At 44.6% G+C, this 11,923-nt stretch overlaps 1 non-coding gene across 1 annotated transcript; it reads left to right on the forward strand.

Annotated features, from left to right (window-relative positions):
- Nucleotides 1-4,143: 4,143 nt before the first annotated feature.
- Nucleotides 4,144-4,284, forward strand: LOC135271917 (U4 spliceosomal RNA). Its single transcript, XR_010340036.1, has one exon. It is a non-coding gene; the product is annotated as a U4 spliceosomal RNA (small nuclear RNA).
- Nucleotides 4,285-11,923: the final 7,639 nt, after the last annotated feature.

Here is an 11,923-nt window from a genome sequence, read left to right on the forward strand (position 1 = left end):
CTGAGAAGTGGACAGGTCTGTGGGAATCAGGAATTTAGTGGTAAGCTTGAGATTAGAACCTAAGTCTCTATTTCCGAGTCACGTTCTCCCTGTGGTGCTAAGCCCAGAGACTCGAGCTGTTACCTAGACCAGTGCTTCCTCAGCCTTAATGTGCATCCCATCACCTGGAGCTCGCCTTGAGATGTAGGTTCTGAAACAGTGGGGTCCAGGATCCTGCCTTTCTAAGGAGCTCCCACGTCGTGCAGTTGCTGCTGGCCTGGGGACCACATTGAGTGACGGCTCTGTATCCTCGTGCTCCAGCTGCTGCCCTGTACATGCCCAACTGCACAGAGTAGTTTACATCCTCTAAAGCCACAATAAATTGCTCCATTTCCTAAGTTACCTCTTTAAGGGAAGACTGGTTTTGATATGTCATTTTTAAATGAAGAAGTTGAATTTCAAAACCAAGTGAAACAGGAAATGGTGTGGCTTGGTCGACATTGATTTTAACTTTGGTTCATGGCGAGTGTTCCGCTTTATTGTTGGCAACTCGCCACTCAAAGCAAGACAGAACATTTTATCAAGTGATGGCATCATCCTTTACCATACGCTTGCCCCTAGCAAGTCCACTCTCCCCGAGATGTGTTTACAGGCCCCTTCGTGGGTTCCCCACCACAGTCATCGTCCGTCAGCTGTGACCTTGCTGTGTGTAAACACTCCATGCTCACACCCCAGCAGGCCGCCTGGCTTTGCATCACCCTCAGAGACATCAAACTTCCCCCTGTGATGTACAAGTGTTAGCCAGGAAACTTGCAGAGTGCTTCATTTTTGTTTTTGTGTTTTTGAGATGTCACCCAGGCTGGAGTGCCATGGTGCGATCTCAGCTCACCGCAACCTCCCCCTCCTGGGTTCAAGTGATTCTCCTGCTTCAGCCTCCCTAGTACTTGGGATTACGGGCGCATGCCACAACACCCAGCTAATTTTTGTATTTTTAGTAGAGACGGGGTTTCACCATGTCAGCCAGGCTGGTTTTGATCTGACCTCAAGTGATCTGCCTGCCTCAGCCTCCCAAAGTGCTGGGATTACAAGGCATGAGCCACCACGCCCAGCTGCAGAGTGCATTTTTAAGCAAACACATCATATGTCAATTCTTCATATAGTGTTCTTTAGGTAATTTATCTTGGGAAGCCAAATATCCCATTTAGAATTCTTTAAGAACTGATTTTTCAAATGCATCTGATCAACTAGGTATGAAAGCCCTCTCGTTATATTGTCAAAAAAAATCTTTGTTTTTTTTAAAAAATGCAAAATCAGTATTCTGTACTTATTTAACAGATTTGGTTTCAAATACCATAGCTATTTCCAAAAAATTGGGTATTTATTCAGTGGCTAAAAAACAACTATTGGGGGTATTCAAAGAGATGTACTGGCCCATGCTTGGGGCTCACACCTGCAATCCCAGCAACTTTGGGAGACCAAGGCGGGAGAATCATTTGAGGACAGGAGTTCCAGACCAGCCTGGGCAACACAGTGAGACTCTGTCTCTACAAAGAATAACACAATTAGCCTGGCATGCTTGTGTATGTCTGTAGTCCCAGCTATTTGAGAGGCTGAGGTAGGGGGACTGCTTGAGCCCAAGAGGTTAGGTTGCAGTGAGCTATGATTTCACCACTGCAATCCAGTCTGAGTGACAGAGCAAGACCTTTTCTCAAATATATATCAGAGATTCTGCAGGCAATTAGAATATTTAATTTACCAAGTTTGTGCATTAAGCTGTTTTTAAAGTAGATTAGCTTGTAAATCTCCACAACAAACCTGTGCAAGGAAAACTTTGAGGTTTTGGAATGAGCAAAAGGTTGCTGGCTATCCTTTCCATGTAATGCTTGATCCCTGCGGGGTGTGTGCCTGTGTCTTTAAATAGATTATTTTACAACTCTATAAGGATACAAGTTGATTCATAGAAAACTTATAATGATGTATTTCTTGTCTTGCTATGCAAATGATTCCTGCCCGTGGCAATACAAATGAATTTTGTCCTGTTGAGAATAAAGTCAACCCCTCATTTGATTTAATTTTGGGGGGGCAGGGGTGGGACACAGTCTTGCTCTGTTGCCCAGGCTGGAGTGCAGTGGCACGATCTTGGCTCACTGCAACCTCTGCCTCCCAGGTTCAAATGATCCTCCTGCCTCAGCCTCCCGAAGAGCTGGGACTACAGGCATGTGCCACCACACCTGCTAATTTTGGTATTTTTAGTGATGACGGGGTTTTGCCATGTTAGCCAGTCTGGTCTCGAACTCCTGGCCTCAAGTGATCCACCTTCCTCCGCTTCCCAAAGTGCTGGGATTACAGGCGTGAGCCATGGCATCCAGGGAGATCCTCCTTTTAGAGTTGAGATAGCAGACTCCTTTGCTGAAGGCCACAGAGCTTCTAAGTAGAGGAGACGCGATCAAACCCCAGTGAGGCCAGGGCACCTGAGTCCATCCTTTTCATCTTACCATAATCTTTCTTTCCCCTTAGCGTAATCTGTCTTTCCACAAAAGAAAAGAAGATCCAAAAATGTTTTAAGCCGCGATAGCATCACCAGAACAGTTCTCATATTCCAAAAAGACTCATTTGAGGGAATAACCACCACTACCATTCATATTGCTTTAGAGGAGGTGGCATTTTTCTCAACATAGTTTTCTGATTTAAGCAGGTCCTAGTCTAGCTAACACACAATGCTGACAGATTCTGCCTAGCTTGTTAAGACGAGGAAAAGCACTGGGAATAAAGTCAGCACACAGTTACCTAAGTCTTGCTTCTTGTCCAGTTCTGTTAGGCTCTATGGAAGTAAGAATAAAAGTAAATGACTATTTTTGCATCTAAGGAATTTACAATTAATCCTAAGAAGATGTCTTAAGTGTAAACCTAAAAGTGTGAGATTCTTTGGCTCAGAAGAAAATTTTCCTAATGGCCAGGACTAAGGTTAAGAGGAAGTTATTTTCTTGGGTTCAGAGATTTGCATATGAATGTTTTCAGCCTCTTAAGTGGCTTAAAACAACTTGGGACCCAAAGTTGCTGCCAGCTCAAACGCAAACGTTTTTAAACTTCAAATTGATGCTTCTGTTATTGCTGAACCTATAATTTTCCCTAAACAGAATTCTGGCCATTTCATTGCCTCTCTTAAAAAGCTTCAGTAGGCCGGGCACAGTGGCTCACGCCTGTAATCCCAACACTTTGGGAGGCCCAGGCAGGTGGATCATCTGAGGTCAGTAGTTCAAAACCAGCCTGGCCAACATGGTGAAACCCCCATCTCTACTAAAAATACAAAAATTAGCCAAGCGTGGTGGCCAGCAACTGTAGTCCCAGCTACTCAGGAGGCTGAGGCAGGAGAAGCACTTGAACCCGGAAGTTGGAGGTTTCGGTGAGCTGAGATCTCGCCATTGTACTCCAGCCTGGGCAAAAAGAGTGAAACTCCATCTGGAAAAAAAAAAAAAGCTTCAGTGATTACCCATTGCCTACAAAAAGAGAAACAGTAAAGCAGATTAATATTTATCTGTGTCTTGAACAATAGGCAGATTGCTTTCCACAAATTATCTTGTTTAATCCTCATGACAACCCTATGAGATAAGTGCCAGCTCACCACCATACCCCAGCTTCCTGGTCAAATGGTCCTTTCTCTTTCCCTGAATAGTTTCTAATCCCTTTTTTAATACCTACAGTTTTACTATTTTATCTTTATTAAAATCCCACCAACATTCTTTGGGGAATTAAGTAAGGTATACAGGTTTTTATATTAGAAACCCCGGAGTGATTTGGACACACACAGCTTTCTGGTCTGCCTGCAAGCTCGCTTCCAGAATGGGTCATGAAAATAACAGTGAAAAATGGCCTCTCCCACACCCAGCTTCACATGTTAAGGCGCACGCCATCCACTCCCAGTCCTGTTTGCAGGCTTGCCTACCCTCGACCTCCGGACGAGTGGTTTGGCCCTCAATCCGGGTGAGACTGTGGCAGGCCTCCCTTGTCTGTGCCATCTTCTGGCATCTCCTGGCATCTGAAGCTTTCTGATGTCCCGTCAACAACGTAACATGTCTCCGCTTTGACTCCTGTTTAGTGAGCTCATGAGGAGGCTGCTGCCCACACTCTTGTCAACAGGTTAACAAATGACACAAGAGAGAGCCTAGCTTTGCGCAGTGGCAGTATCGTAGCCAATGAGGTTTATCTGAGGCGCGGTTTTTGCTAATTGAAAACTTTTCCCAATACCCCGCCATGACGACTTGAAGTATAGTCGGTGTCGGCAATTTTTGGCAGTCTCTACGGGGACTGAATCATTTAAAAAAAAAATAGAGAGAGAGAGAGAGCCTAAGGGCTGTTTCGTCAGTCCGTTTCTCTTGGTTCTCCAACTTTTTTTTTTTTTAGACAGAGTCTCGTTCTGTTGCCCGGGCTAGAGTGCAGTGGTGAGATCTTGGCTCACGGCAACCTCCACCTCCCAGAGTTCAAGTGATTCTGCCTCAGCCTCCCAAGTGGCTGGAACTACAGGCGCATGCCACGATGCTCAGCTAATTTTTGTATTTTTTGTAGAGATGGATGGAGTCTCACCATGATGCCCAGGCTGATTTCAAACTCCTGAGCTCAGGCAGTATGCCTGCCTCAGCCTCCAAAGTGCTAGGATTATAGGTGTGAGCCACCGCGCCCGGCCATCCAACTTTTACTTCTGTATCAAACTGGATCCCATAAGTCAGTATTTCTGGATTAATGTATTAGTTCTTTGCTTTTAGCAAAGAGAAAGCTATATAAATAACATTTCCGTGTTTTCTGAAAATTACAACTGAAGGCATTATCAATTAGATATCCATTGTTTCTACATAAAGTTCCCTGTAATAAATTATTCTCAGAATTTAGTGCAAGTAAAAGTTCATATCTTCAAACTTTGTTTCATTTTATCAGACAAATGAGTCCTGTGTGTTCCCCTTCCTGGTCTTACCAGGAACTCGGAGCCCCCTGCCTGCCTCCCAGCTTCCTTGTGTCTGTCCTTGAGTAGCTTCTGATCACCTTATGATACCTACAGTTTCACTCTTTTATTTTGTCTTAATTTTAAAAGGTACCCCAAATTTGGGGAATAATTACATAAAAGATATATAAGTACATTTGAGTAACTTGGGCATATATTAGTAGCCTCCTCAAGTTCCCATTTTTTAAAACATGTATGGAAATGAGTGATTTATTTATTTTTTTATTTTATTTTTTTTTGGAGACAGAGTTTCGCTCTTGTTACCCAGGCTGGAGTGCAATGGCGCGATCTCGGCTCACCGCAACCTCCACCTCCTGGGTTCAGGCAATTCTCCTCCCTTAGCCTCTCGAGTAGCTGAGATTACAGGCATGCGCCACCATGCCCAGCTAATTTTTTGTATTTTTAGTAGAGACAGGGTTTCACCATGTTGACCAGGATGGTCTTAATCTCTTGACCTCGTGATACACCCACCTCGGCCTCCCAAAGTGCTGGGATTACAGGCGTGAGCCACTGCGCCCGGCCAAATGAGTGATTTATAAGCCATTTCACAGCATACAAATTCCTAAGTGAGAAAGTTCATAAGCAAAAGTAGTAATGAAGACAAGAGGTATGGTGTTCTCTCACTCCAGCACTTGTTTAAAAAGAGTGGCCAGGTCAGGTTAGTGACCCGGTAACAATAGCAGGGTGCCAGGTAGAACTCCATTCACTTTAGTAAACAGGTGGGCTGCCTGGGCACGGTGGCTCACATCTGTAATCCCAGCACTCTGGGAGGCCAAGGCAGGTAGATCATTTGAGGTCAGGAGTTCAAGACCAGCCACCCAACATGGTGAAAACCTGTTTCTACTAAAAATACAAAAATTAGCCGGGCATGGTGGCGGGTGCCTGTAATTCCACCTACTCATGAGGCAGAGGCAGGATAATTGCTTGAACCCCGGAGGTGGAGGTTGCAGGTGAGCCAAGATGGTGCCACTGAACTCCACCCTGGATGACAGAGTAAGACTGCATCTCAAAAAAAAAAAAAAAGGTGGGGTCAGACACTGTGGTATGTGCAGCAGATTCAGAGAAGAAAGCCCCTGTCTTGAAGTAGTTTATAGTCTAGCGAGGGAGACCAGGAAAAACCAAATCACAGGATACTGTGCTTGTATAAAGGTAGGAATGGGCCGGGCACAGTGGTGCACACCTGTAATCCCAGCACTTTGGGGGGCCAAGGTGGAAAGATCGCTGTAGCCCAAGAGTTCTGGACCAGCCTAGGCAACACAGCAAAACCCCATCTCTGCCAAAAATACAAAAGCCAGGTGCGGTGGCACGTGCCTGTCAGCTACTCAGGAGGCTGAGGTGGGAGGATGGTTTGAACCCAAGAGGTGGACATTGCAGTGAGCCAAGATGGCACCACTGCACTTCAGCCAGACCATGCCTCAAAAAATAAAAAAGCTATGAATATGGGGCATTATGAAAAAACATAGGAAGAACTTGAAAGGCTGAAAGAATCCTGAAATCTTCCCAGAAGAGGTGATACACAAGCCAAGACTTGAATCACTGGAGGGCCGAGCCAGGCTGCGGAGGGAAGAGAGGATGGCTACTGGAGGCAGAAATGTCACGTGCAAAGGCACAGAAGCCATAGGGTGCATCCAGCACTCTGGAAACTCCCAGGAGTTGGGAATGGCAGGTGCATCAGACAAGAGTTGGAGATGGGAGGAGAGGGAGTTTCCTGTCTTGGAGGAGTCTTGCAGGAGTATCGTGGGAGACAGATTTTCAGACAAAAGTCTTCAGGAGTCTGATTTGTCATGCTAAAAATGTATGGATTTTGCACAAAAACATTTGGGAGTCTCTGAAAGACTTTAAGATGTGATAGGATCAGTTTTTTTGTTTTGTGTTTTTGTTTTTGAGATGGAGTTTTGGTCTTGTTGCCCAAGCTGGAATGCAGAGGCACAATCTTGGCTCACTGCAACCTCCGCCTCCCGGGTTCAAGCAGTTCTCTTGCCTCAGCTGCCTGAGCAGCTGGGATTACAGGTGTGTGCCATCATTCCCAGCTAATTTTTGTATTTTTAGTAGAGATGGGGTTTCACCATATTGGTCAGGTTGGTCTTAAAGTCCTGACCTCAGGTGATCTGCCTGCCTCGGCCTCCCAAAGTGATGGGATTACAGGCATGAGCCAGTGTAGCCGGCCAATAGAGTCAATTTTACATTTTTATTTTATTAATTTACTTATTTTTATTTTTATGGTTTTTTGAGACAGTTTTGCTCTGTAGCCCAGGCTGGAGTGCAGTGGTATGATCTTGGCTCACTGCAACTTCCACCTCCTGGGTTCAAGTGTCTCCTGCCTCATCCTCTGGAGTAGCTGGGACTACAGGCACACGTCACCATGCCCGGCTAATTTTTGTATTTTTACTAGAGACGGGGTTTTGCTATGTTGACTAGGCTGGTCTCAAACTCCTGACATCAACTGATCTGCCTGCCTCGGCCTCCCAAAGTGCTGGGATTACAGGCCTGAGCCACCACGCCCAGCCCAGTTTTACATTTTTAGAAATCCAATTCACACAGAAATTCTTCTGGTGACTGTAGAGAGTGGAGGTCAGACTGGAGGGTCAGGAGCCAGGGCTGTGTGGGCAAATCCAAGCAAGGAGGAATGTGGGCCTTGTAGTACATCCAGGCAGAGGTTACCTGGCAGTGGGCGGGGCCTTCTGCTGCTGTAGTGGTGGACTGGGCCGTATGGATCCATTCTCAGTGAATACTGGGTGAAACAGAAAAAGCGCTTTTCTAAAGACATCAAAAAGCTAACAAACTAGTGAATTGTTGCACCAAGATCTAAAAGACCACAGTGAAGACAGGTGAATACAGCATTTGCCCAAGCCAAGTGGTAGCTGAGAGATAGCAGTGCTTCCAACAGCCTCAGGCAGTGATTTTAAATCTGGATTTCATGGACCGTGCAATTCAGGAGATCCATGAACTTGGCTAAGAAAAATATATATATATTTTTTGCACTAACCTCTAAATGAAGCTTAGACTTTCCTTCTATTATGAACCTAGGCAACAAGCCACAGTAATATATATGGATATTGTATTTAATTATTATTATATAGAGAGAGAGAGTCTCGTTCTGTCACCCAGGCTGGAGTGCAGTGGTGCAATCTCGGCTCACTGCAACCATTGGCCAGGCTGGTCTCAAACTCCTGACCTTCAATGATTCACCTGTCTCAGCCTCTCAAAATGCTGCAATTACAGGCATGAGCCACCTAGCCAAGCCACAGTAATATTATCAGTACTTGTGACTTTTTCACCAACGGAAATCAGATATTTTCCTACCACATTTACGGTTGTTGCAGATATCTCAAAATGCCATTTACATTCCTTGCTATTTTAAAATTTCAGTCATCATTAGACCTGCTGCCAGAACATTATATAACACATTAATAAAGAAGCACATATACTACTATTATTGCAAATATGTTTTTTCATGTTTTGATCACTGTATTTCAACATAATAGGTTTCCTTTGACATTACATATTTTATTTATGCTTTAAAAAATATTGTTCTCACTTTGGGAGGTCAAGATGGGAGAATCACTTGAGCCCAGGAGTTCGAGAGTAGCCTGGGCAGCATACACCCCATCTCTATAAAAAATATAAAACTTAACTGGGCGTGATGGCACGTACCTGTAGTCCCAGTTACTCAGGAGGCTAAGGTGAAAGGATCACTTGAGGCCAGGAGGTCAAGGCTGTGGTGAGCGGTGATCATGCCTGGGTGACAGAATGAGACCCTGTCTCCAAACACACACACACACACACACACACAAACGTGTGCATGTGCGTACACAGACACACATATATGTACATATAAAATGTATATAATATACATATATAAAATGTATATGTATAGGTACATAGTTCTGAGAAGGAGTCGTAGCTTCATCAGACTACCAAAGGGGTCTGTGGAAGAAAAAACAGGAAGCACCTCCAACCCAGTGAATTAGAGGAGCAGTTCTGGAGCTCAGTGCCTATGAAGGCTGGGAGTTCTGTTAAACCACCCTGCAGAATTACTATGTATTGCAATACATAGTATTACATTGTATAAATGTATAAATAAGACATAGTATTACACTGTAATACAAACTAGGTGTAAAAGTGAATTAGAAGTCAACCAGCCCTCACACACATAGGTGTTAGCCCAGGTTTGAATCATGTAGATGGCCCTGAAAATCTCAAAATTACAAACTGGACTAAAGCTGTGCAGATTGCTGGTGCCTCCAAGAAGTAAATTAAAATCATCTCTGAGGACAGATGACATCTCACTTTGTTGCCCAGGCTGGAGTACAGTGGTGTGATCTTGTCTCACGGCAACCTCTGCCACCCAGGTTCAAATGATTCTCCTGCATCAGCCACCTGAGTAGCTAGGACTACAGGCACGCACCGCCATGCCTGGCCAATTTTTGTGTTTTTAGTAGAGATGAGGTTTCTACTAAATGAGGCTGCTCTCGAACTCCTAACCTCAGGTGATCCACCCACTTCAGCCTCCCAAAGTGCTGAGATTACAGGCGTGAGCCACCATGCCTGGCCTCAAATGACCTCTATTAGTAATTTTTCAAATACAACGTCTAGCATAAAGATAACTGGGCACATATGGAGAAAAGATAATGTGAATGAGAACCAATAAAAGCAACAGATAATACAAACAGGTACTCCAGATGGTGGCATTACTAGACACAGTCTGGAAAACAACAATGCTGGTGGAGATAAAAGATGAACTCAAGAATTTCAGCAAGAAACTAGTAGCAATAAAAAGTAGCATTGCAGATTTGAAAAAAATGTTAGCAATAGGCATGTCTGAGAGAAGAGGACGGCCAGGCGCGGTGGCTCACGCCTGTAATCCCAGCACTTTGGGAGGCTGAGGCAGGCGGATCACGAGGTCAAGAGATTGAGACCACCCTGGCCAACATGGTGAAAACCTGTCTCTACTAAAAATACAAAAATTAGCTGGGCATGGTGGCATGTGCCTGTAGTCCCAGCTACTCAGGAGGCTGAGGCAGGAGAATTGCTTGAACCCGGGAGGCGGAGGTTGCAGTGAGCCGAGATTGCACCACTGCACTCCAGCCTGGCACCTGGCGACAGAGCAAGACTCTGTCTCAAAAAAAAAAAAAAAAAAAAAACAGAGGAGAGGACAACCATTTAGTTGGGAGGTGGGTGAAAAATTAAAGGCAGAACAGTCTAGAGTGATATCTGAGTGAAAATAATAATTACATTAATCAGTGCAGTGATATGTAGAAAAAGATATGAGTTGGAAGAGGAGTAAAGTGATGTCCTAGATTTCCCTTTCAGCTACATGCAATCTTTTTATTTTTCTTTTTTATGAGACAGAGTCTCACTCTGTCATCCAGGCTAGAGTACAGTGGTGCCATCTCAGCTCATTGCAACCTTCACCTCCCAGGTTCGAGCAATTCTGCTACTCAGGAGGCTGGTGGGGGAGAATGGCTTTAGCCCAGGAGTTGGAGGCTGCAGTGGGCTATGATTGTACCACTGCACTCCAGCCTGGGCAACAGGGCCAGACCCTGTCTCTAAAAATCAAAATAAGGTACTAAAAGGTTTTTGAGGCCGGGCATGGTGACTCACACCTGTAATCCCAGCACTTTGGGAGGCCAGAGCAGGTGAATTACCTGAGGTCAGGAGTTCGAGACCAGCCTGACCAACATGGTGAAACCCCGTCTCTACTAAAAATACGAATATTAGCCAGGTGGTCACCTGTAGTCCCAGCTACTTGAGAAGCTGAGACACGAAAATCGCTTGAACCCGGGAGGCAGAGGTTGCAGTGAGCTGAGATTGTGCCACTGCACTCAAGCCTGGGCGACAGAGTGAGACTCCATCTCAAGAAAAAAAAAAAAAAAGGTTTTTGACTGTAGCCCCGGCTACTCAGGAGGCTGATGTGGGAGGATCACTTGAGCCCAAGAGGTGCTGGAGGTTGCAGTGAGCTGAAATCGCACCACTGTGCTCCAGCCTGGGTGTCAGAGTGAGACCCTGTTTCAAAGAAGAAGAAAAAAGGTTTTGAGAAGTCAAAGTATCACACATATATAACTTGATAATTCATTATTGTCTTCATCTTCTTACAACAATACCTTGATGTAGACAGTTACCATTACCCCGTCTGCAGGTCACTGTAGTCACTGGCGGGCAGTGTGGCCAAGCTTGCGATCTAGCACTTCTGACTCAGAGATTCAGTTACCTTTCCCTGACCCCACACTGTGTGTCCAGCAAAAATAAGTTCTGACCTTGACCGCTTCCCGTGGCACCTACAGAGGCAATGCCTGCCCAACTGCCTGGTTTCCAGCTATGTTAAGCAGTGAGATTGTGATAGATCATTTCCAGATCTAAATTTGGCTCAATATGTTCTTCCAACTCGAGATTTCTGTGGGTGAGAGGTTTTTAGGATCTTTGAAACTTTTACATATGTTTGTGTGTTTAGCCAGATTTAGGGGTTTTCAGTGTGCAGGATAAATGCACATAATCCTGACAAAAAGAGATCTAAATAACTGTCTAAACAACTGCTCTTCTTTTAGTCTACATTTGCTTTGATAGCAATGCCAGGATCACGCTGAGCTAAATAATTGGCATTAACCAATGTAAATAGAGAAAAACAACTCTTAGGCAATGACAGTCAGTTGAAAACCTAGAGCTTATTGAAAGTACCAAGAACAAGAGAACTCTGGAAAAACAATCTAACTACTTTCTCTTCCTTCAAAATAATCACACACCTCAAATAGTAGAAAGTGGATAAAAGAGAAATAAACACTAAACAGTAAATCTATAAAAGATCTATATTAACGGCCGGGCGTGGTGGCTCATGCCTGTAATCCCAGCATTTTGGGAGGCTGAAATGGGTGAATCACCTGAGGTCAGGAGTTCAAGACCAGCCTCACCAATATGGTGAAACCCCATCTCTATTAAAAATACGAAAAAATTAGC

Source organism: Aotus nancymaae, unplaced genomic scaffold (genome assembly GCF_030222135.1).
Source record: "Aotus nancymaae isolate 86718 unplaced genomic scaffold, 86718_ANA_hifiasm-v0.15.2.pri h1tg000097l, whole genome shotgun sequence".
NCBI classification, from domain to species: Eukaryota; Metazoa; Chordata; class Mammalia; order Primates; family Aotidae; genus Aotus; species Aotus nancymaae.